The sequence below is a fragment of the Dermochelys coriacea genome, chromosome 26 (assembly GCF_009764565.3).
Source record: "Dermochelys coriacea isolate rDerCor1 chromosome 26, rDerCor1.pri.v4, whole genome shotgun sequence".
In the NCBI taxonomy this organism is placed as follows: domain Eukaryota; kingdom Metazoa; phylum Chordata; order Testudines; family Dermochelyidae; genus Dermochelys; species Dermochelys coriacea.
In genome coordinates this window covers 13474072-13500225 of record NC_050093.1, presented here as the reverse complement: position 1 = coordinate 13500225, position 26154 = coordinate 13474072, and the positions used below count along the sequence as shown (strand labels likewise).

Below are 26154 nucleotides of genomic sequence, written 5' to 3'. Positions count from 1 at the left end.
GGGGTGGGGGTTTGCGAGCTGTCAGCCCCCGTGCCTGCCGGGGCTCCGGTTAACAGCCATGTGTGGGGGCTGATAGCCCAAGCTCCTCAGCAGCAGTGCAGAAGTAAGGGTGGTATGGTATGGTGGGGCATCACTTTGGGGGCAGGGGGGGTCATCACAGCCTGAAATATTTTCAAAGGAGGTCCCAACAAAAAAAGTTTGAGTACCCCTGATTTAACACTTTACGTTGTCAAAGCCCGGGACAGACACTGACTCACTAATTCCCATGATGCCCCTGGGGGGCTGGTGGTATTAACCCTCTACCACAGGCAGGGAAACTGAGGCAGGGAGGTTGAGGCCAATATTCTCCCAAGTGGGTACTGATTTTGGGGTGCTTTGCGGGATGGTGCATCCCTTGGGAAAGGGCATGACTTTTAGAAAGTGCTGAGTACCTGTACTCTGGAAATCCAACTCCACAGAAAATGGCTAGCCACTCCTGAAACCCTCGAGCCTGATTTTCAGAGAGGCCAAGCATCCACAAATCTGGGTGACATTGATGGGAGCTGTTGGGTGCCCAGCATCCCTGAAATTTGTGCCCAACGTGGCTCAAGTAAGGCAGCCGAAATCAGTAGCCACTCTTGAAAATCTTGGCTTAGGTGGCTTGCCTTAGAGTTAATGAGAGAGATCCAGGAATAGAACTCGAGGTTCTAGTCCTCTGCTCAGAACATACCAGTCCAGCCTCTCTCCGGCCTGGGATCTACTAATGCAATAAGAGGGGCCTAAGACACGAAGTTCCCATATGGATGAGAACTTTCCCTGCCTTTTGGGCAGATCCACATCTTGTGCGCGTCTGTTTGAAGCCCGTCATGAATACAGGAGAAAATGCTGAGCAAAATTATCTGAGGGGTTAAAACTTCATTGGGTGTAGAGCACTGTTGTGGGCTGATAAGCCCCTTTCTCCAAAAGATGACATCATGTAGGGGTTAGAGCAGGGGAGCTGGGTCTCAGGACTCCCGGGTTCTAATTCCCAGCATTGGGAGGGGAATGTTGTCTAGTGGTTTGAGTGTCAGGTCACCTGCACTTAGATAGGCCCAATCAACTTATCTGATGAGTCTTGCAATATTTTCTAAACAAATCATTCCCACTCCCTAGCTCCTCTGCACAATCTTCAAATAAAACGTTTGGCAGAGGGAACATTTTCCCAGCTCTTACCTGGATTCTCTCCTCCGCCCAGCCGCTGACTTGCTATGCGACTTTGTGCAAGTCACTTGACCTTTCTGTGCCTTGGTTTCCTTATCTGTGAAAGGAGGGTGACAAGTGGCTTTGAGATCCTTGGATGAAAGCCACCTTTGCAATATTCGATTAACTCACTTGCAAAATGCTAATCGGATGTTGCAAACCCTCAAGCATGTGCTTAACTCGAAGTGTATGAGTAAGACTTTAAATCATGAGTTGAGGATTTCAGTAATTCAGTCAGAGGTTCGGGTTTATTACAGGCGGGGGTGGGTGAGGTTCTCTGGCCAGCGATGTGCAGGAGGTCAGACTAGGTGAGCATGCTGGTCCTTTCTGAACTTACATCTAGTCTCTGAGTAGTTCCATTAAAGTCAAGGGGGGAGATTTTCCAAGACACAGTCAGCAGCTAGTGCCTCACTCTCTTTGGCTTTCCGGGAGTATTAGGGACTGACCTGCTGCTGGTTCTTTGTTTGCAGTGTTGTGCTCTTGAAAACCTACTCCAGTGGGCCTGCTTGCATGCTTCAAATTAAGCACATGCACAAGTGTTTGCAGGATCGGGCCAACACCCTCTCAGTGGAAGATGGTCAGCTTTTCTGCAGTGGGGGTGTGAAAGAGAAGGAAAGAAAGCAGGTGCCCAAGTGACTTGAAATTCATTGAAATGTCTGCATACCATAGGGACAAGGTGGACCAACATCTGTGTGTATGCTCGAAAACTTGTCCCTTTCACCACCAGCAGTTGGTCCAATAAAAGATATGACCGCCCCCACCTTGTCTGTCGAATATCCTGGGACCACCACGGCTCCAACTGTGCTGCAAGCCAGAAGTCCCATTATGTCGAAGGGGGGAAAGGCCAGGATTCAAACTGCCATCTGCAGCCGCTCTCCGAATAATCATTTTGTACAGTGGAGGAGGTGTGGGTTTTCCTAATGAATTTTCTAATGGGTTTTCCTAGCAAAAGAATCAAATCACTGAAGTGGATGGAGTCCAGGCCTAAAACTGGGATCCAGGCTTTTGCATGAGCATGCTCCTTAACGGCCAGATTTTCTTTTCTTTTCTTGGCTTAATGTTTTCATGTTGCAAACAATAGCTGGGCCACTATAGGTGTATAATGGTGATTAATATGTTGTTGTGAGCTGTGTAGAATCACAAATAACAATAGCACAACACAGAGCGACTGAGGGCGTGGGAGGGAGTGCATAAAACAGGTCACGATCTCCCAGCTGGGATTCTGGCTTAGCACCAGGAACAACCTGCTGATTGCCTGCCCGGCTCCTGGATCCTGGTTATTTGGGGCGGCCTCTGAACGAGCAGTTCTCCGAAACCTTTAGGAGTTTGAAGTCTCCTGGCACATCCCCAAGAAGGTACTTCCACAGCTTAGGGAATTTTGTCTGGTGTTAAAGCTGTGGCGTTAGAGGTAAGATTCCTGGGTTCTCTGATTCTCCGCGTGATCTAGCACAGTGGCATGCTGGGCTACCTGGATGTATGCTGGCTACAGGAGCAAGCTGGGGCTGAAAGTACATATCAGTCTCTCCTCTGTGGCATGATGCAAAACCTTTAATCTACCCTCCACAAATGCCTAACATGCTGCATGCTTGAATATTTGCTAATGGTGCTCAAGTTGGGTTTAAGGTTGTACATGGAGCTCGGTGAGAACTTTTCAACTCTAGTTTTTTAATAAAAAATACCAACTTTTGTTGGAAAAATGACGCTTTTTGCCAGGTTTTTTTTTCGGTCTTCATTGCAAATATTGCAGGATGGCTGGACCCTCCAGGGCTGAAGGCCTGGGGCCAGACCACACCTGGACATGGATTGATGATTTCCCTCTGAAGAGCAGCAGGAGGCTGTAGTGAAGGGTGGGGTGGGGGAACGCTCAGGGTGATCAGAGACTTGCTAGGAGCAAGCAGAGTGGACTGGGACCGGGACAAGGGACTTTGGTTTTGGATTGTTTTATTTTGGAGGTTATTTTTATGTTAATACACCCGGACCTCAGAGAGGAGTATTTGCACCATGCGAAGCCTCTGAGTTAAGTTTTATTGAGCAGTCCAAGAGGGGAAACTGAGGCAAGGGGCTGTTTGCAGGGCTCTCCTGGGGCCACCAGAAGGCAGTGAGGTGACCACTTGTTCATAAAAGGTTTGAAGCAACAAAATGTGTTACATTTGCTGAAAGCCAAAAAGCCGCCTAGCTTTTTAAAGTGAGAAAACTTCCAGTTTGCAGTGACAATCTGACACTTTTCATGAGGGAAAAGCTTCATCAAAAGTGGGAACAAATTGTGATGCCAAAATCTTTTGTAGCAAAGAAACATTTTCTTGGCCAGCTCTGGCCATGGATTACAGTTTAAGGGAGATAACCGTCTCCTTCTCTGGTTGGAGGCTGAAGGAACTTTTCTGCGAAGATGCAGTCTGTTGCGGTCCGTGGAAACCTGCTAGGTATTAGGTTAGGGCTCAGCAGTGTCTTTTAACCTGACATTTCCTTGCCTTTTAAGAGTTTGCATTGAGGGATGTTACACCTTTCCAATAAAGTTCCTTGTTCAGGGTTTGAAACACTTCTCTGATCCTTGACTAATCTCACACGTCAATGCGGTTCCATAGATCAGAATCAAGCAAAAGGTAGAATTGGTAACCATGGGGGGCTTGTAAGATTTTTACATTCACCTTTATCTTTCTCTGTAGCAAAATTTTCCATCAATGAACAGATCTGGCTGGCTTTGCTGTGTATAATGCCTCCCCCCCACCCTCATCTCTTAAAGCCTAGGATTGGCCAGTCAGGTTAACAAACGTATTTAAGCGTATTCCCTCCTGTAGGCATGTTATCCGAAAGAGACCCAGTCTATTACGAGCACAGAAATTCTGATCTGATTAGCGGGACTAACGGGGGTGTTTGGATTGTCCCATAAAGCCAAGTGGAAACTCCTGTCTCCGTCCCAGATAAGCCAAGGAGACTGCACCGTTGGGGTGCAGTCCTGGGTGCATCTTGGGGATGAGCACTATAAGGGATTTAGATAAAACCTACTGATATCAATGGAAGAGTCCCATTGACTTCACTGGGCTTTTGATCAAGTCCTATATGGATATGGTACAACTGAGGCTCCTGCAAGAAAAGATTGAGTTTGGTCTAATGGAGAGAGGTCCTTTGACTGGGTCTTCAGAATAGTGGATTCTGTTCCTGGCCCCAGCCTGTTGGGTAAATCACTTTTATGTCAGGACTCTCTCCAAACTTTGTTGCCTGCCTGTCTGTTTTTTGTGTTCCTTATTTGGGGTCATTGCCCCACGTTTGAGCCTTGGCAGGCCGAGAGGTGCAAAACACGAACAGGATTGTTAAAGCTTTAGGGCCTTCTTTATCCGTCATACAAAAGCAAAACCAAGGGCTCGAGCCTGGTACGTTTTTCATCCTTCGGAGATTGTCTTTCAAACGCTTTTGGAAGAAGCTTGTCTCTGTGAAGGAGGTTTGACTGGCAGAGTGTCTTGTAGAACATCAGAGCCCATTCTACTAAACGGTGAATCCCGGGCTAGGGAAACATGGCCTGCCATTGTTTGTTCGCTGACATTTTGAACAGATGTCTTGTGTGTGTTTGATTGAATTGCAGATTACAGAAGTAATTGCAGACAGGAAAAATTTGTAACTCTTTCTGAGATAGATTCCTACCTTTGTGGTGAATTAAAAAACACAAAGTTCTGATCAGGGATGGATTAAGGCAAAGGCACCGTACGTCCATGCTTAGACTCCAGAAGCTGGGGGTCAGATGATGAATGCAGAAAATTTCCTTAAAGAAGGTTTCTAGCTTTTATGATCGCAAAGAAAAGCTTGAAAATGTGACCTGGGTGTATCTGATGCAGAAATGCCTACCTGAGTTTGAAGAGAGCCTGGACCAATAGCTCTCAGAGGTTTGAACTGCCCCATCCATCTCTAAGGTGTGTGAGCTCTGTAACCCACAGCTGTAGGGGGCCCCAGCAGGGAGCTCTAAGTGGTAGGAGAGGAAAAGTACGACGGCCTGGACCACCGACTCACCCAATAGTTGGGGCTAATATTCGGGTGCCTCTCTACTGCTCCTCCTGCCTCTCATGGTAAGGGAGGGTACTAGAACCCTGCTGCCACCCCAGCTGCTCCCTGGGGGAGGAAGGTACCTATTGCTGCTTCAAGGGCATACGGGGAGGAGGCCTCATGTATCTCTGGGGGGTAGACCCACTTGAGGCAGGGTCCAGGTCCCTGGGCTCCCCAAAGCCAGATTGCTTTAATCCAACCCTGTTTCCATTTGGGGGAGTTATGGGGAAGAGTTGTCAGCTCTTCACCAGTGTGCCCCACATCATGCTGAGCTGATTTGTTTGCCTCCTTTGTTGGAGCAGGACGCCATCAGCCTTGTGTTTAAACGGGCAGTGAGCGGTTTCTGCCAGGAGCACCTCCCAGCTGTTTCTTTATAATCCCAGATAATCCATTAAATTGAGTTCCTATAGGGTTAGTAATGGACAGAGCCCATAAATCATTGAGAATCTGTTACGTCGCCAGATATACGTAGGCAAGCAGGGCGGGCTCCTTGTTTTTTAAATACTTTGCCTTTCTATAGCAATTTTTGTCTGAAGATCAACTATGCTTTATAGACGTTACACCTCAGTTCTCCTGTGGGAGCCTCGTGTGACGGATGGGGAAAGGAGAGACTAGGTTACAAAACCCTACTGTGTTGGGATGCATCAATTGTGTTCCTCATCGTTTAAAAGGTTCCTAGGTTTTTCAAGGCCCATTGTGATCACTTTCTCTGACCCCCTGTATGACACAGGGTGGAGAATTGTACCTGCTATCCTGCACGGAGCCCAATACCTAGTGGTAGAACAAGAATGCATCTTGTGGGAAGGCATCCGGCCTTGATGGGCAGGCTCCAAGCGATGGAGAATCCAGCACGCCCTTTGTTATGTCGTTCCCATGGTAAATTACCATCGCTGTTTGGAAATAAGCTGCAGAGTTTTTTGGGCTGTTTTTTAGTTTGAATTGGTCCAGTTTGGACTGCCAACTGTTGGCCTTGTCTTGCCTCTGCTAGATGAAAGAGCCCATGGTCAGAAATATTGTCCCCGTAACGGGTACTTCCTCTCGGGTCACTGTCTGTAAAATGGGTATCGACAGCCTTCCTGTCACCCAGTTTTTGTCTGCTTGGATTGCAAGCGGTTTGTGGCAGAGACTTTCTGTGTCCGTGCAGGGCCTGGCACAATGGGGCCCTCATCTTAGCTGGGGGCTCTAGGTGTTACTGTGATACAAATAATAACTACTGATGGCAAAGCCATGCTAATTTACATCTGGGGAAAATCATATTAACTAGCTGAGTCCCACAACCACCCCTACTGAAAATCTGACAAATATCTCAATCTGATAGCTGGGGAGACTCAGGCTCTGAGTGGTTAAGCAGCTTGTCCCTTAGGGTACAAATTACACATAGCACAGTACATTTCTCTTGTGCAGATAAGATCAGAAGTTTCTCCCTTTAAACAGGAAAAGAACTAGGTATAAGGATACGTTGGAAGCACGTTGCGAACGAAGACAGATTGCCAAATTGGTCAAAACAATGAGTCAGGATCTCAAAAATCATGAGATTAGCTTTGAAATGATGAGGATTTTTTTAAAAAAATAATACATTTTGGGTTCTTTTTGTTTGCTTTCTAGTTTTGAGTCTTTAGTAACCCCAGGGGGCTAGAAAATTACTTATTGTAACAAACGAAAGCAGAGAGTCTCACCATCCCATGGGTCTGGGAGCTGGTGCTGTCTGAGCTGAGGAGCCCTTGCTTGCTTCTCCAGGGCTGCTGGCTGACTGCGTTAGATTTTCTCTGGGTGTGAGTCCATGTCACACAGTGAAAAGGGCTCAGGAGAAGGCCCAGGTGCTGCTGTCACTTATTAAGACTCGTTAAGAGGCTCCAATTGAATCTCTGCGCCTGGCCCTGGCAGAATATGTCTGCGGCTCTGGTTGCTCGTCTCCGATTCAATTATCGGAGCTGCCCTGAGATGGGAGCCCAGACAAAGGAGCTGGGAAGCAGGTAACTGTCTGAGCCGCTGCTGCTTTTCCAGTCATCTCTAATGATGGTTACACACACACAAGGGCTCCTGCACGTGCCACTTCAATCCATTTTGAGCAGAGGGCTTCTGGGCCAGGATCTGGCTGGATAGCATCCATTACGGATGCAGAATGGAGCTCTCCTTGGGACGGCTCCTGACATCGTCTGACTCCCTAGTGATTCAGGCCTTTAAATCCTGAAGGGACCCTAGAGATCATCCTATCTGACCTCTTGCATGGCCCAGGCCAGAGAGCCTCACCCAGTGATTCCTGCATTAAGTCCAATTAACATTCAGGGTGTGGCTACCTTAGGGGGGCTGGTTTTTGACCTGAAAGTCCTGAAAAGGAGACTCAACAGTGTCCAATCAGATCTACTGACCGGACACCCGATGAGTGGTTACTGCGGGCGGTGGAGGCAGGGAGGTCTGGATCATCACCACTGCTAGCCCCTACTCAGCCAGGGCGGTCTCCTACCTGTGATGGGTGGTTGCAACTCCCAGGCCTGCCTCCGCAGACAAGTCCCTCCTGACCCAAGTTGGGGGGGTGGGAGGGGAAAAGCAGTGAGCGACGGAGGGCAAAGGGGGAAGAGAAGTGGGCAGGGCCTCGGGGAAGAGGCAGGGCATGGGTGGGGCTTCAGGGGAGAAGAGGCAGGCCAGAGGACGTTCCAGCACTCCTGGTGGAGTGTCCAGTTTTTAAATATTACCAAGTTGGCAACCCTAGTCTACTCAGATGCCCCAGGTCTTGGAACCAGAGTCAACTGACTCGAGCTCATGGGGCTCCTGCTACCGAGCTGTGTAGACGTTTGGGCTCAGGCTGGAGCCCAGGCTCCGAGACCCTCCCGCCTCGCCGGGTTTCAGAGCCGGACCTGAGCCCGAGCCCAAACATCTACGCTATTTTTCAGCGACAAAATGCAGTGTTGATGATAAATGCAAAGCAATACACGCTGGAAACACGATCCCAACTCTGTGTACGAAACAATGGGGTCCTAGTTAGCTGTTGCCACTCAGGAAAGAGATTTTGGAGTCGTTGTGGATAGTTCTTTGAAAACATCCATCCATGTACAGCAGCAGTCAGAAAAGCGAACAGACTGTTAGGAACCATTAGGAAAGGGATAGATAATAAGACAGAAGATATTGTAGTGCCACTATATAAATCCATAGTACTCTCACACCTTGAATGCTGCCTATAGCTCTGGTCACCCCATCTCAAAAAAGGTATATTAGAACTGGAAAAAGTACAGAGAAGGGCAACAAAAATGATGGAACAGCTTCCATATGAGTAGAGATGAAAGACCGGAACAGGAAATGTTCATCTTAGAAAAGGCAGGTTTAAAACAAACAGAAGGAAGTACTACTTTACCCCACACAGTCAATCTGTGGAAGTCATTGCCAGGGGATGTTGTGAAGGCCAAAAGTATAACTGGCTTCAAAAAAGAATTCGATATGTTCATGGACGACAGGTCCATCAATGGCTATTAGCCAAGATGGTCAGGGACACAACCCCATGCTTTGGATGTTCCTAAACCTCTGACTGCCAGAAGCTGGGACTGGATGACAGGGGATGTATCACTCAATAACTGCCCGGTCCTATTCATTCCCTCCAAAGCATCTGGTACCAGCCACTGTCAGAAGACAAAAAGAAAAGGAGTACTTGTGGCACCTTAGAGACTAACAAATTTATTAGAGCATAAGCTTTCGTGAGCTACAGCTCACTTCATCGGATGCATTTGCTAATCCATTTGCTAAATGCATCCGATGAAGTGAGCTGTAGCTCACGAAAGCTTATGCTCTAATAAATTTGTTAGTCTCTAAGGTGCCACAAGTACTCCTTTTCTTTTTGCGAATACAGACTAACACGGCTGCTACTCTGAAACCTGTCAGAAGACAGGACACTGGGCCAGGCGGACTGTCGATATTCTCCAGTATGGCCATTCTTATGTTCTCAATGGTGCCAGGACTCGAGCCCTGGGAGCTCTCCCTGATACCAGATACAACAGAGCAGCTCAGACCCGACGTGTAAACTCCCAGCGTACTCTGTTCTAGGACCCCTACTGTGCTGAGCACCTCCATGCTGAAGGACACGTAGCAGATCAAGAAGTGCTGACCTGCCCTAGGTGTGACTCCCACACCAGGCATAGATCTGGGGTCAGGAGATCCCAGAGGCAGGTTCTGCCTGTGAGCACATTCCAATCTGTTGTCTGACACATTGGGGCTCACTGATGTTTCCTGATGGCGCCTGTGTCATTTACCGCAAGTGCCATCAGTAGTTGAAATTTCAGTTGTGTGCACACAGTTTGCTGACAGTCAATTAATTCCAGCCAACAGCTGTTCGACGGGGGCTATCACCGGCTGGGAACGGCTGCGGACTGCATGTGGGCATTCGAGCAGGGGCATACGACAGCAATTGATTAGCGCTGCTATGGCAGCCACATCTGCAGGTGGAATGCATGCCAGCCTGTCACTCACGGCGGTCGCCATGGCAGAGCAGACTTGCTCCAGCCCGCCTCCTGTTGGGTCCTACACCCTAGATCTCCAAGCACTTTATGAAGGTGGGTCAGGCGATTATCCCTGGTTTACAGCTGGCGAAACTGAGGCATAAAAGGGGGAGGGACTTGCCCAAGGCAATACAGGGAGTCAGTAGCGGAAATAGAACCCAGGAGTCCTGACCCCTGAGTCTCCATGCTCTAACCCCTAGATCCCCACTCCCCTCTCAGAGCTTGGGCTAACATGATGATTCCTCTGAGCTGAGTGGAACCAGGAGGTAGTCAGTGATTCATAGCTGCCTCGTGGGAGCTCATTTCATTAACCCTCTCCCATAACAGTTCCATATCAAATGCCAGCTCTGCGCTTGGCACCATCTGAGACATAGAGCGAGGCACAGCACCTGCCTCCCTGGGCAGGGTGGCTTTGGGAAGGGAGGCTGGAGCACTTGGCCCCGTCTTGTTTCCTATGCCTTGAAATGGATCGTGATGTGGTTTGTAACCCAAGTGCTTTCTACCCTGGCGCTTTGCAGACCACAGGCCTGGGGCTCCGTTCCCTGCACCTTGCACGGTCGCTTATCTGGGCAAAACCTTCCCATTCTGATTTGCCACTGCTTTGTGCAGGTATAAATGACCCCACCAGGTGTGGGGGAATGGAGAACCAGGGCTATGGTCTGTATGGCACCTAGGGAAGCAAAGTGCTACATAACAATCCGGTGCTGCTACAAACTGCATCCCAATCCATTTCAAGTAGCTCTGATCCACCCTTTTCATGACAGTTTGAATCCAGATTCCAGCTCTGCCCTCCCTTAAAGAAAAGGGACGGTGCGTACTGTCTGGCCATCCAAAGCAGCATTTGCATCCTTGGTACCTCTGGCATTTGCTTAAGGAACCTCTCGTCTTTTGGTTTGTCTGATTGAATGGAGAAGCTAACTGAGTCCTGGACAGGGAGGCCACTGTGAGAGAACCTGTACTGCTCCATTTCGGCGTTATCTCTGCGCATGTCTTCACACGGGCGCTGCCTGCCAGAAGTGACCTGGCCTCTGTGGACAGGTTAGTCACAGTATTGCCAACTTTCATGTTATTTGGTGCTTTTCTTAAAGCCCCAGCTCCCAGAGCCATGGGATGGTGAGACTCTCTGCTTTTGTTTATTACAATAAGTAATTTTCTAGCCCCCTGGGGCTTCTAAAGACTCAAAACTAGAAAGCAAACAAAAAGAACCCAAAATGTATTATTTTTTTTAAAAAAAATCCTCATCATTTCAAAGCTAATCTCATGATTTTTGAGATCCTGACTCATTATTTTGACCAATTTGGCAATCTGTCTTCATTCGCAACATGCTTCCAACGTATCCTTATACCTAGTTCTTTTCCTGTTTAAAGGGAGAAACTTCTGATCTTATCTGCACAAGAGAAATGTACTGTGCTATGTGTAATTTGTACCCTAAGGGACAAGCTGCTTAACCACTCAGTGCCTGAGTCTCCCCAGCTATCAGATTGAGATATTTGTCAGATTTTCAGTAGGGGTGGTTGTGAGACTCAGCTAGTTAATATCTGTAAAGTGCTCATAGGTCTTTGAATGAAAAGCTTTATAGATGGACAGGGAGGTATTTTTATGGCTGTCATAATTGATTTTTTGGGTCAGGTGTAGGTCCAAAGAATCAGTAGGGGGAGGGAAAAGTGAGTCATCCTGAAACCAAAATATTTTGAAACTTCACTGAACCAAAATGTTAAAAAAAAAAATCATTTTGATCTAGAGAGTTTTTTAAAAATAAAATTGACGGAAATTCTGAAACAAAAAGTCCAAATGCTTCAGAAATGCCAAAACAAACCATTTCAAACAGGTCTTGGAATTGGAATTGGAAAAGGTTCAGAAAAGGGCAACAAAAATGATCAGGGGTCTGGAACGACTGCCGTATGAGGAGACTGGGACTTTTCAGCTTGGAAAAGAGACGACTAAGGGAGGATATGATAGAGATCTATAAAATCATGAGTGGTATGGAGAAAGTAAATCAGGACGTGTTATTTACTCCTTCTCATGCAAGAACAAGGGGCCACCAAATGAAATGAATAGGCAGCAGGTTTAAAACAAACACAAGAAAGTATTTTTTCACGCAATGCATTGTCAACCTCTGGAACTCCTTGCCAGAGGGTGTTGTGAAGGCCAAGACTATAAGAGGGTTCAAAAAAGAACTAGATACATTCATGGAAGACAGGTCCATCAATGGCTATTAGCCAGGATGGACAGGAATGATGTCCCTAGCCTCTGTTTGCCAGAAGCTGGGAATAGGCCACAGGGGATGGATCACTTGATGTTACTTGTTCTGTTCATTCCCTCTGGGGCACCTGCTATTGACCACTGTCACAGGACAGGATACTGGGATTGATGGACCTTTGCTCGCTCTGACCCAGTCTGGCCACTCTTATGTTCATATGTTGTTCTTATGTCTGAACATTTTTCTTAACCAAAACAATTTGCCAAAATCAACCCAAATTCGCAAATTGTTCCAGTTGACCCCAATCTTAAATTTTTTGGGCAAAAAAAAAGGTGGTTATGCAAAAAAAAATCAAATTATTACAGCTTCCTCTAGCCCTACATATGGTTATAACCAGTGTGATCCAGTTCTGCCCTTCCTCACATTGAGAGATTTTTCCGTTAGGGGGTGATTGGGGCCAGAAAGCTCTTTCGGAGCTGCTATTCATGGGATATGTTGTAAACAGTTACTGACTATAGTGATGTCACCCTGGGAGCCCATGTTTGGCTGATTATCCACCATGACCCCCAAATCTTTTCCAGAGTCCCTGCTTTCCAGGATAGAGTCCCCCATCCTGTAAGTATGGCCTGCATTCTTTGTTCCTCCATGAATACATTTACATATAGCTGTATTAAAACATGGATTATTTTCTTGCACCCGGTTTATCAAGTGATCTAGATCATAGAATCATAGAAGACTAGGGTTGGAAGAGACCTCAGGAGGTCATCTAGTCCAACCCCCTGCTCAAAGCAGGACCAACACCAACTAAATTATCCTAGCCAGGGCTTTGTCAAGCTGGGCCTTAAAAACCTCTAAGGCCACCATCTCCGTAGGTAACCCATTCCAGTGCTTCACCACCCTCCTAATGAAACAGTGTTTCCTAATATCCAACCTAGACCTCCCCCACTGCAACTTGAGACCATTGCTCCTTGTTCTGTCATCTGCCACCACTGAGAACAGCCGAGCTCCATCCTCTTTGGAACTCCCCTTCAGGTAGTTGAAGGCTGTTATCAAATCCCCCCTCACTCTTCTCTTCTGCAGACTAAATAACCCCAGTTCCCTCAGCCTCTCCTTGTAAGTCATGTGCCCCAGCCTGATCATTTTTGTTGCACTCTGCTGGACTCTCTCCAATTTGTCCACATCCCTTCTGTAGTGGGGGGACCAAAACTGGATGCAGTACTCCAGGTGTGGCCTCACCAGTGTCGAATAGAGGGGAATAATCACTTCCCTCAGTCTGCTGCCAATGCTCCTACTAATACAGCCCAATATACGGTTAGCCTTCTTGGCAACAAGGGCACACAGCTGACTCATATCCAGCTTCTCTTCCACTGTAATCCCCAGGTCCTTTTCTGCAGAACTGCTGCTTAGCCAGTCAGTCCCCAGCCTGTAGCGGTGCATGGGATTCTTCCATCGTAACAGATCACTGTGAACCAGTGACCTGTCCTCTTCCTTATATCTGACTCCCCCAGTGTTTGTGTCAGCTGCAAACTTTATCAGTGATGGTTTAAGTTTGCTTCGAGATTATTGATAAAAAGGTTCAATAGCATAGGGCCAAGAACTGATCCCATCGGAAACCCACCCACTCAGTGATTGATTTCCCCATTTACCGCAGTCCCTCTGTAAAGGGTAAGGTGGGGTGAGTTGTGCCTTGCTGCCTTAAAGAGCAGCCTGCTTTGTCTCTTTCTGTATTTGGTTCTTATGTGTTGATCTGGATTTTAAACCATAAACTAGTGTTTTATGTTTTTATTTAATTTCTCTCTGTGTAGGCCATGAACATAACATGGCTTGGAAGTGAAAGGTCCATTACCAACCTTTAGAGTTGTCCAGCCCCAACTAACCTTCACTTTTGAAGGCAACTCTCTCTCTCTCCCCACTTTTCTTTTTAGGATGGCACAGGTAGAATAACAGGCTCAGAGATCCAGGCTCTACAAACATCAAGTCTCCTGTATCTTCTCCCACTTCGCCAAAGAATACATGCAGTGTGAAACGAGCTTTTATCACACATTAGCAAGGTGTCAGCCTTTTTCCGTGTCTAATATTCATGTGTCGTCTTTCTTTCTCCATTTATAATTGGCGAGGCAGATGGGACAGCCTGCAGGGTGCTAGTGGGAGGGGAATGTGTTTTGTGTGTCGTTGGATTGGAATTGGAGAGGATTATGTACAAGCGAGGCAACAGTCAAAAGAAAAAGGGTATCACTAAGGTGATAAAAATCAAGGCACGTGTTTAGATAACTCCTTGGCGCATCAAAGACCCTGGGCCCCAGTTCTCCCTCAACCCTGGAATATTCCAGCTGAAGGACTCACTCTTCAAATGAGGACTGGAGAAGGTGACAAAGGCTGCTCCAAAGCCTCCACCAAGGTTGGGCAGGCCCTGGCACGGGGTGGAGCAGCTCACTTGCTGGTTTAACATAGAGTAAATGGTGGGCTCTCTGTAACTTGATCTGAGGACGTCAGTCACTCAGCCAGAGGTGAGGAGTCTGTTACAGGAGTGGGTGGGCCAGGTTCGGGGTGCCTGTGATGTGCAGGAGGTCAGATTAGATCAGGATGATCCCTTCAGGGCTTAGTCTATGAAGGAGAGTGGTGCTATGGTTGGAGCAGAATTCCAGGGCTCAGGACACCTAGGTTCCAGCTCCTGCAGCTGACTCACTGTATGACCTCGAACAAGTCATTTCACACCGTGTCAGTTTTCTCATCAGTGAAATGGGGATAATAGTCATCTGCCTCGCAGAGGAGTGCGGGGAGGGGTTAAGGTGCAATTAATGTAAAGCGTTGAGATGCTCGACTGAGACACTAGAAGGGCCAAGTGTGATTTGCCTAGACTCCGTCTAATACCCGAGCGAAAAGGAGTGGCAACACTTTAGGTATGTTTACACTGCATATTTCTTTCAGCCGCATGGGTAGCCCCCCTCGCATGGGGTTAAAGAGCAGTGTAGACAGGGAGGCACTGCTCAGGGGAGTAAAATTGAGTCACACGTGGCCTGCAGCCTGTGGAGATGTACCCAGATGTATACCCGATACAGCTCGCTACTCGCCCAAGCTGTGCCACCCCGTCTATACCGCTGGTTTTAGCAGTGTCTTGTCTCACTGCCTCTTCCCTGCTGGACCCTTTCCCCGCCTCAGGAAAAGACAGGAGCCAGGAAAGGCACTGGGAGCACCCCAAGGCCTTTCTCTACAGCCTCCCCCTGCCAGAGCCTTTCACTGACACATGTAGCTACACACATCAGTGTGGGGACAGCCCACTTTTCCCTGTGGTGCTTAGCTACGCTGCTGTGCAATGCAGACATACCCTGTGTGTGTCTGTAGCACCTCTATGAATCCTGCTCCATACATAGTCCGTGTGCTCTCCGTTTTCCAGATGGGGAAACTGAGGCCCAGGCCCCTCACCACCATTCCGCAAGGGACTCCTCATCCAGTCTATCCCAGGGCCTGATCCTGAGTGGCCTGATCTCTCCATCACAGTGTCCGAGAGAAGAGCGAGGGTGCTGGGAGTCACAGCCCTACTCCGCAGGCTAAAGGCGCTTGCACTTTTAGGTGTCAGCACATTTCCAGAACAAGGGGAGCGTATCTCTGCTTGTGATGCTTCCAGGCACCTTGACGATCTGATTTAACAGGCCGTGGGATGTTGGCTTGAGCCCCGTTACGCCTGCTCCAATTGGGGAACACACTATATGATGGGTAATGTATGCCAGGTGGGCTGTGGAATGCCAGTCACGTCTGCCCATCATCATCCATATTCAGAGCTCTGGAAATTCATGGCTGTCTACCCTGCCTCTCCTGGAATTCATTCATTTCCCTCTCCAGGGCGAAAGCCCTTGCTGGCTTTGTATTGTTTCTTTTGCAAGCCTCTGCACTTGTTGCTCTGTCCATCTCTTCATGTCCTGCTGACAGATTTTTTCGGTAAGCAGGATTTTCCTTTTCATATGATGGTGTCTTGTGATGGCGGACCAACTCCGAAAAGCCAGGCCGGCTGGCTGAATTATTATTTAACAGAGCTCAGCCCGATCCTTACTGTAAAGCTACTGGAAATCCTAGAAATAACAGAGGAGGGTGCTTGGTCTCTGGGAAAGTTTTGACAAGAACTGACTCAAATGTAAACTTTGTTTTCTTTTGTCCTTATAATGGGAAGGTCAAAGACTCCTCCAGGGTCAGACACTGCATTTTCTGGAGGAGTCTTGCCTCGGGCTGCGATTGTGTCCAACCTAACCAGCTACACTCAGGCCTGGTCTACACTAAAAAATCAGGTCGACCAACCAACATTGCTCACAGGTGTGAAAAATTCACCCCTCCCCGAGTGACATGGTTAAGCCGACCTCACTCCTGGTGTGGACTGTGCTAGGTCAATGGAAGAATTCTTTTGTCCATCTAGCTGCCGCCTCTCGCGGCTGTGGTTTAACTATGCCACCGGGAGAAACCTTCCCATCCGAATAGGTAGCATCTACACTTCAAACAATACAGCGGCAGAGCGCTTCAGTGTAGAGCCCTGGTCTACATGACAGAATTACGTCGGTATCACTCCACCGACTGAAGTGCTGACAGCGGGAGAGTTTCTCCTACCGACATAGCTACCATCTCTTGCAGAGGTGGAGTACCAAAGACAACGGGAGAGCTCTCTCCTGTCTGCTTAGAGTGTCTTCCTTCAAGACGTATAGCGGTGCTGATACAGCGTTTTAAGCGTAGACCTGCCCTGAATCCGATTTTATCACACGGGAACTGGCTGTTTGTGGTCAGTCAGGGTCCCTCTGCATCATCCATAAAACTGGGATTAAAGCTGGTGGAAGATTTTCCGATGGAACAGTTTTCTGTGGGAAAATGCTGATTGGATGGGATCTAAACTTTCTGTGGGGATGTCAATTCTGTCCGACCTTCAGATGGAAAGCCGGCAGGCTGGGTGGCCAGCAGGCAGGCTGGGTGGCCAGCACACAGATGGGCAGCTGGCCTGGCTCACCAGCAGCCCAGCTTCCTGCCCAGTGTTTTCCCCCTGCAAACCGAATGATTCCAAAATTTCTGTTCTTTGCCAAATTTTCCATTTCCAACCTTTTTGTTCTGATTTCGGAATGAGAGCAATGCGGAAATTTCTATTGAACGGAAACTCTGTTCCCTCACTGTTCTTATGGCTTGTTTGTATCTCGGCGATGTCTGGCATCCCCAGGCGGGTTCAGAACCCCACTGTGCTAGGCGCTGTATGAATACGTGGCAAAGACGGTCCTGGCGGCGAAGAGCTTGCCATCTCAGTAATCAGGGGGAGAAATCACGTGATCCCGTTCTTCCTCCCCCCTGCAGTGTCAGGCGGTGTTCTTCCGTCTCCAAGCCAGAGGCACGGATCTCCCCGTCCTTGTATCTTTGCAGTTCCATTGGACGGGGTGGCCTCAGGTCAAAACACTGAGACGGGGACGAGCCTCTGAAGTCTGATTGTTGATTCTGTAAAACCACCCCATGGGCTGGATGGTTGGTTCCCTGGGTGCTAGTAAATAAGAAATGTTCCTTGACACGCTGGGATTTTCCCTTTGGGTGAAGTTCACCCCAGTGTCAGAGTCAGCAGGGGGTGTCACTGACACTTCTGCTCGTAACGGGTCCTTGTGAAAATCATCCCCGCTATTAGACGGGGGATGCCATGCTTTGGGAATCCTGCTGAGGCTTGGGGGTGACGGTGGGTTAGGTGCCACCCGGCTCAGTGGTGTCAGGACTGAGGCAGGTGCCTCGGGGACTCTACCAGTGGGCGCGTAGGGAATTTAAGTCCCTACAGGGTTAAGCAGCCACTGAGCAGGAGCTTCAAGGATAACATTTTGGACATAGGCGCTTAAAGTGGGTGATAAGCACCTAAATCTCCTTGTGAACCTAGCCATAGGCGCTCTGGGGCTGGAGCAGCCATGGGGAAAAATTAATGGCTGCTCTGCACTCATCGGCAGCCAAGCTCCCACCGCCTCACCTCACCTCCTCCCCTCCCCCCTGAACGTGCCACATCCCCGGTCCTCCGCCTACCTCCCAGCACTTCCTGACACCAAACAGCTGTTTGGCAGCGCTTAGGACTTTCCAGGAGGGAGGGGGAAGGAGCGGGGATGTGGCGCGGTCAGGGAAGGAGGCAGAGAAGAGGCAGGACAGGGGTGGGGACTTGGGGGAAGGGGGTGGAATAGGGGCGGGGACTTTGGGGAAGGGGTGGAATGGGGGGGCGGGGCCAGGGGCGGAGGTCGAGTACCCACTGGGAACAATGGAAGTCGGTGCCTATGAACCTGTCCCTAGGTGCCTAAATGCCATGCAGACAGTGAGTCCCAAGGCCAGAATTTTCACCAGTGCTCCGCTCCCATTGAGGCAGCAGAATAAGCAGCTGGGGTTTCAAATGAACTGCCATGCTAGGTGAGGAGCTTTTTGGGAAATCTAACTGGAATAGAGGAAGGATGCTCCAGGCCTTAGGGGTTGAGTCAGGGATGCAGGAGCCCTGGGCAAATCCCACAGGTCCAGATCCTCAAAGGTGTTTAGGCTCCTAGCTCCCCTTGATTTCAGTGAATGTTAGGAGTCTAAGTACCGTTGTAGATCTGGGCCTTAGCCTCTTTGGGTAAGTCTACATTGCACATTAAGCCTGGGCTCTGACTCAGATTTGAGCCCCAACCCCCTTTCCGTCCACACACAAACCAGTCTGACTCGGATCCAAGACACTAGGGGCCTAGGTCCTAGGATCCTGCTGTGACTCGGGTCCAAGCCCTGTCATTTTGCAATGTGGATGCAACTCAAGCTGCAGAGCTGAGTGTGTAGCGTTGTATGGACGTGTTAGCACAGCTGTGAGAGCCGGGTCCAACCATTGCAAACCCGGGCTCACAATGCAGTGTGGATGCTCAAGCATGGGTGTGGAAATGTATAGTCCACAAGCCCTCCCACTCCTCTCCATACAAAAGGAATTTTCTCCTTTAGGCCTGGACTACACTCAGTGTTTGTATCAGTATAATTGTGTCAGGTTTTTTTTTTATCAATATAGTTATACCAGTACAACCCCCTGCGTGGATGCGGTTGCACTGGTCTGAAGGTGTCTTTTATACCAGTGTTGCTTACTCCACTTCCTCTATGGGAACAATTCTGAGCACTTGTATACTGCTAAAAGTTCATCTGTTTCCAAGTTGCTGAGAGAACAGAGGGGATTTTGATCACTTCTGCTACCTCAGGGAATGCTGTTAAGTTGAAAATAAATCACAGATCCTTACACAAATTCCCATCCCAGCATTACAGATAGCTCCACAGATTAAATCTGAAAGAATTTTAAGTATCTCGGCAATTTTTCCCTGTTTATGCTCCCTGACTATTTCTGCAGTGACAAATGGTCTGGTTAGTTTCACATGTGTGTTACAGGCAGTTTGTCAGTTTCACTCGCAGGTTGTGGATGCTGCAGGGGAATATTTGTCTCCATTAGAAAGATTTAAAAATAAAAATCATGGTGCCATTTCCCAGCTCCTTTGGCTTGGTAAAAGCTTGTTGTTTGTATTTATTTTTTTAAAGACAGCATGTTTCTAGCGAAAGGGGAATACTTTAACCTGATCTGTTATCCAGGAAATTCACTGCCTCAGGCCATTAGTATAACCTGTGTCCTAGCAAGCTTATACTGAGCGGATTTAAAAAACAAACAAAAGGTATATAGGGTACAAAATGCTCGTTCTTCATGAGATGCTACCATAATGGCTACCCGGCGTCAGGATATTGGACTGGGTGGTTTTTGTGTCTGACCCCAGTTGGTGATTGCTATGGTTACAAAACTTAAATATGGGGGTGGGGCAGATTGGACTAGATGAGCATAAACCAAGAGGAATTATTGGGAATAGTTAAAAGCATTTGCAGGTGGATGCTTAGGAATGAAAATCTCCCCTCTAGAACTGCTCATGTAGCCCCCACAACAAAACACTTGTAACGCCCCAAGTGTCATCATCTACGAGACAGTTCCTGAAACATTCCCCCCTCCCCCCCCCCCCCCCCCCCCCCCCCAGTCTGTTTAAACACCAGCAGTGCCCCAGCCAAGCAGCATTTCGGCTCCGGCTTCATTCTCAGGTAAAAGATTCCGGGACGGATTCTCCTAGTGCTTACCCTGGTGTAAATCAGGAGTAACTCCAGGGAAGTCAGTGGGACTTCCCTCAGTGTCAAGGGAGAGGCAGATCAGGCCCGTGGCTGAGGTGCAGCTGTGAGTCCAAGTGGGTGCAGCAATGGCTGGAGCTTGACAGCTGGGGGTTTTGGGCTGTGGCTACCTGGGATTTTGACAAAGGCCTTGATGCGACTGGACAGATTTGTGTCTCTGGGCAGAGAGCTCCATTGGTTGCAGTGGGGATCCAGCTATGAGTGTCCCAGCCCAGGATCGGAGCCTCACTCGTGCATTTAGGTGAATCTTCCCTGGCACTGGATTAAGAAGGGGGCTGCAGGGGTCCCACCCCTGTTGACTGCCAGGAAGTCAGGGGTAGCTGGGGGGTCCTCTGCCATACAGCTTAGAAGCCCTGAGAGCTATGCAACTCCCCATATCCCCTGTACTTTCACCTCCATGAGAACTTAATGCAGGGGAAGAGAACATGCATCCTAGGAAAATGGTGCATTTTCTTAGGGTAGGCAGGTCCCTAGAGCCTTCTTTTATTGATGTAAATGCTTGCAATTGACTAGTCCCATTAATCTGCTCACCCCCCCTGGTTCCTGAGCAGCGTGCAGTCCGGGCATCAAAGCTCTTCTTTCTAGCCACAGCATCAAACAGCTCTCCTGCTCAAAGAGCATCCACGATGGCTCTAAAGCAAGAGAGTCCCCTTCTGAGAGTATGGAGGGAAGTGGCATGCGATAAACCTTTTGCAAATGCCTCTTAAAGCATCAGAGAGGAAGCAGGGAGGGAGAGAAGGCTTGAGAATCTATTTTGAAAGTTTTCAGAGTAGCAGCCATGTTAGTCTGTATTCGCAAAAAGGAAAGGAGGACTTGTGGCACCTTAGAGACTAAGAAATTTATTTGAGCATAAGCTTTCGTGAGCTACAGCTCACTTCAGCGGATGCATTTGGTGGAAAAAACAGAGGAGAGATTTATATACATAGAGAACATGAAACAATGGATGTTACCATACACACTGTAACCAGAGTGATCATTTAAGATGAGCTATTACAAGCAGGAGAGCGGGGCGGGGGGCAGGGAACCTTTTGTAGTGATAATCAAGGTGGGCCGATTCCAGCGGTTGACAAGAATGTCTAAGGAACAGTGAGGGGAGGGGGAATAAACAAGGGGAAATAGTTTTACTTTGTGTAATGACCCATCCATTCCCAGTCTCTATTCAAGCCTAAGTTAATTGTATCCAGTTTGCAAGTTAATTCCAATTCAGCAGTCTCTTGTTGGAGTCTGTTTTTTAAGTTATTTTTGTTGAAGAATTGCAACTTTTAGGTCTGTAATCGAGTGACCAAAGAGTTTGAAGTGTTCTCCGACTGGTTTTTGAATGTTATAATTCTTGACGTTGCCAGCTGTGTCCACATATCTATTCAGGAGACAACATCATAGGGCCTAATCACATCAGCCACACTATCAGAGGCTTGTTCACCTGCACATCTACCAATGTGATATATGCCATCATGTGCCAGCAATGCCCCTCTGCCATGTACATTGGTCAAACTGGACAGTCTCTACGTAAAAGAATAAATGGACACAAATCAGACGTCAAGAATTATAACATTCAAAAACCAGTCAGAGAACACTTCAATCTCTCCAGTCACAGGATTACAGACCTGAGGGTGGCTATCCTTCAACAAAAAAACTTCAAAAACAGATTCCAACGAGAGACTGCTGAATTGGAATTAATTTGCAAACTGGATACAATTAACTTAGGCTTGAATAGAGACTGGGAGTGGATGAGTCATTACATAAAGTAAAACTATTTCCCCAGGTTATTTCTCCCCCCACCCCCACCCTTCACTGTTCCTAAGACGTTCTTGTTAACTGCTGGAAATGGCCCACCTTGATTATCACCACAAAAGGTTTTCCTCCTTCCCCCCCTCCTTCCTGCTGATAATAGCTCATCTTAAGTGATCACTCTCCTTACAGTGTGTATGGTAACACTCATTGTTTCATGTTCTCTGTGTGTGTATATAAATCTCCCCACTGTATTTTCCACCGAATGCATCCGATGAAGTGAGCTGTAGCTCACGAAAGCTTATGCTCAAATAAATTTGTTAGTCTCTAAGGTGCCACAAATCCTCCTTTTCTTATTATGAAAGTGTCTCTTCTGCTTGGTGATCTAGCTGGGATTCTGGGTCTTAGACAAGTGATCTTCCTTTGAATTGGCAAAGGTTTTCTGCTTACCCTGCAGCCATGCCCAGAGGAAGCGGCCATTAATGAGATGCAGGGCCAAAGCTGGGAGTTTGCTCCATGTTGCTCATGTGCATTCCCATAAGATAGGGGAGGGTGAAGGGAAAATGACCCTGGAGGGTGGGAGAAGACTTTTAAGCTATAAGTAGGTAGTAGCACGATATCAGCCTCATTAATGACTGGGGTGGGTGGGCGGAGCCTACTGAAGCAATGGTTGGCCCCGCCCCTTCAGGTGCAGGGTCACAGAACCAAGACATCAGCTGAGCACAGGGGACTAAAGATTAACAGAGTGGGGGCGCAGGGTCAAAAGGCGGGATCCAAAAGGGGATACTAGACAGAGAACCCCGGACCGAGCCCACTGCTCCACGGTGAAGTCCAAGCCCAGGCTGGGCAAGCTTCCCCCAAACCTGACCTAGACTAAAGCTCTCTCTCGATGAGAAGGGAAGGTGAGGCATCACGACCCATTCTATCCTTTGCTTCTGTGCTGACACTGATGATAAGGGGGCTGACTGGTGCAAGTTACAGTGGTAGCTATTGTGCTGTGGGTACCTGTTCGCTGGCACTGACCAAGCCATATCCCCAGGCGTCAGCACTGGGGCCAGCTGTGGCACCATCCAGCCCAAGAAGCTAAGATTGTATCCCACGCACTGGGTTAGAACTCGCAACACCCCAGTGGGTGGGTCAGCATCATTAGTTCCATTTTACAGATCAGGGAAACTGAGGCATTGAGAGAGGATGTGACTTGCTCCAGGTCACACGAGTTGGGGACAGAACCCAGGTGTCCTGTACTTTAACTACAAGTCTATCCTGCTCAAATTAGGTCACTATCAATCTGGTCTGGATTTGAACTAGTGACCACGAGGCGAAAGGAGATCAGGCAGTTTCTCCTTTTCAAAGGTAGTCCGATTTAGTAACGGCTTCTAATTCAGTTAGAGCAGGTCAAAACTCAGATTTCCCATTCCAGGCAAATTCTGACACTTTGCAAAAGTGTCCTCCCCCACCCCGATTTGGAATGAAAAGGACAAATTTTGGAAATTTCCCATGGAAAGGAAATTCCCACATTGTTTTGGAAAAATCAGAATGTCTGTGTGCTCCCCCTCCCCAAATGGAGCAGCTGGCTCCAGGGGTATGTGTCCCCCTCTCCATCCCTGGATGACTCCCAGGACATCAGGGGTAGCCTGGGGTATCCTCCGCCCTGAGAGTACTACAACGCCTTATCTAGTCATACCTATACAAGCTACAATGCTTTCAGTTTAAGCACTTCAAAGACATGAGCTATTCCTCAGCTGCAGACACGTGTAAGTATTATTATCACTGTTTTTCAGATGGGGAGACGTGTAGTGATTTGCCCGTGATTTCTAGCCTGCTGCTTAAGCCAGTGGATCATGCCACTTCCCCAAAAGAAGCTCTCCAGACACCATTACGAGGGAGAAATCTTGTGAGCCTTAAGACAGAGGCTATGCAGAATGGCCCAGGCTAGATCAGGAGCGCGGTGCCTCGGGCCTGCCTTACGTGAGGCTCCAGATTCAGAACAAAGGTTAGGGTTTGGCCCGTTATTCTCGCCCTCCCCAACACCAGCATCCAGGAGAACCGCCCGGGGGTGCCAAGAGGTCCCTGCCCTCCGAGCCAGCCGCCTTTCAGCACCTAGCAAGAGGAAGCCCCTGGCAGCATGTAGGAGACGTGGAGGCTGCAGCAAAACACGCGTCTCTGAAAGCTAAACCTGTTATTATCAGCTACGGAGAACTGCCTGTTATTATTATTACTCCGCCGTACGCCTGTCAGCATCGCGCTGTCGCGGCTCCTTCCTGCTCCCAGGCAGCGGTGCTGCTAAGGGGAACCCGTTTGCTGACAGCAAGCCGGTAACCCTCTTGCTGCTGGACAAAACCGCACCTGGGGTCCCAGGAGAAAGGGCCTGATCCACTGCTGGCCCTCACCTTATGCAGGGGTCATTGACACCTGTTCAACGGGCGTTGCAGGAACTCGGCTCCTACCGGTCTGCGAGTGCCCGGGCTGGTGCGGCTGTGTTTTCTACCCAGTTCGCGCTGGTCTGGCCTAGTGTGCACAAGGATGGGGAATCAGGGTGACGGAGCCGTTCCCATCCTCTGCCCCTGTATGTCACTCCAGCAGCATACAGAGGCAAGAACTCTGCTCCAAGGGCGAACTGCCCCCTGGCACGGACACAATGTGAGGGCACCATTAGCACAGTCCTTGGCTGACCCCCTCACAAGCGATGGTGCATGAGGCGTGTTGGGGTCGGAGCCAGGGACAGGAAGGAGAGGCTGTAGTCAGGAAGGGTGGCTCAGTGGAACTGCGGAGCCTGCATTCTGCCACAGACTCCTTGTTTAGCCTTGATCAAGTCCCTTAGTCTTTCTGGGCCTCGCTTCCCTGTCCGTACAAAGGGGCTAATAGCACTGCCCTGCCTCCTTGGGCTGGGTGAGGATAAATACATCACAGCCTGTGAGCAATTCCAGTGGTATGGTGCCATAGATCGAGCTGGAGAGCTTGGCTCGCAAACCAGCCCTTGGGAGGCTGCCACGTAGTAGAACCCCCCTAGGGTTGCTCTAATTTATGCCAGGGGCATTTTGGCTCCCAGAACAGTCTGGAATCCCAAGAATGCAAAGGCAGCTTAAAGCCACCTTTGCCCTTTGCTCCCTTGGGCTGCACTTTCTGTGCAAAAGAAGCATAGCACAACAGAACGGCAGCCGAAGTCTTTAGTCCAATCTCGCTCTTGCTCCACGACTCTGTCCGGAGCCCTTAGCACACCTGCTTTGCCCTGACAGAGGTGAAGAAACTAAACCCAGAGAGGCCAGTTCTGCTCTCAGCTATGCCAATCCACTGCCGAGTTAGCTCCAGTGATGCTGTGAGAGCTGCTGCCCTCGTGGGAAGGAGGACAGCCCAGGAATGAGCAGCCCCGCAGAGGTGCCTTCAGTAACTGGTGTAACTCTGTTGCTAATGGGAGCTAGGTGTGGTAAAAAGGAAGCCTGCCTCTGAATGATTGAGCCCTGGGTCTACACCTAGCTATGTTGCTCAGGGGTCTGAAAAATTCACCACCTTGAGAGACATAGTTAAGCCAGCCAAAGCCATGGTGTAGACGTTGCTGGGTTGACAGAAGAATTTTTCCATCTTCATCTTGAGGGGGTGGATTTATTACAGTGATGAACGCCCCCACTCCCCCTCCTCCATAGCAAGTGTCTACGCCACACCAGCGTAGCTGCAGCTGTAGCCTCTGTAGTGTAGACATCCCCTAAGGATTGACTTACGAAAGCAATATGGCCCTGTTAGCTCGTTAGTGTCTAAGAGCCCTGTTCTGAGGCCAGGCAAATTTGTGTCGCCCCATTTTGCTCCTGGCTCTTGTGGTAGGAAAGTTGGACTTGAATTCGGGCATTATTGGCTTCATGTTTTCGCTGTGGAAAGACTGTGGTTTAAAAGAGGGTGGGACTCGGGGGAAAGGGAGCAGGACACAGAGATGGGGGGGACTCCAGTGTGGGCAGGGAGAATAGGGTGAAAAACAGGACAAAGTGAAAAGACACCCCACAGAGAGCGTGAAAGGAGGAGGAGAGGAACAGAGAGATCTAGTTCTCAGGTGGTTCTTTTCACCAGTAGGTCTCCAAGCATTTTACAAAAGAGATCAATATTTTACAGATGGGGAAACTGAGGTGCAGTGACCTGCCCAAGGTTACCCAGGGAGATGTGGTGCAGGAGTGGCTCAGAAGGGGCCACTGTCCCTGCTGAATGCTGACCCCCCCCCGTGCCCCAGCATGGCATTAGGGGGTGCTGTTGTGCAGGGAACAAGGGAGTGGCGATCTTCTCCTTTAGTACTAGGTGCTAGGGGGTGCTATGCTGATGGAGGGGCTGTATTTAAATGAGACTGCAAATGAAGGCTCCTTA

General features: G+C 48.9%; 1 protein-coding gene and 1 long non-coding RNA gene across 3 annotated transcripts in view; both read left to right on the top strand.

The window, feature by feature from the left end:
- The window catches only part of LOC122457569, a 38661-nt gene extending 14252 nt beyond the window's left edge, over positions 1-24409 (top strand). Inside the window, exon 2 of the long non-coding RNA XR_006277176.1 lies at positions 23592-24409. This is a non-coding gene — a long non-coding RNA (uncharacterized LOC122457569). The remainder of the gene's footprint in view (positions 1-23591) is intronic.
- Positions 1-26154, top strand: part of GPAT2 (glycerol-3-phosphate acyltransferase 2, mitochondrial) — a 124497-nt gene that overhangs the window by 38074 nt on the left and 60269 nt on the right. The gene's annotated exons all lie outside the window — the stretch shown is intronic.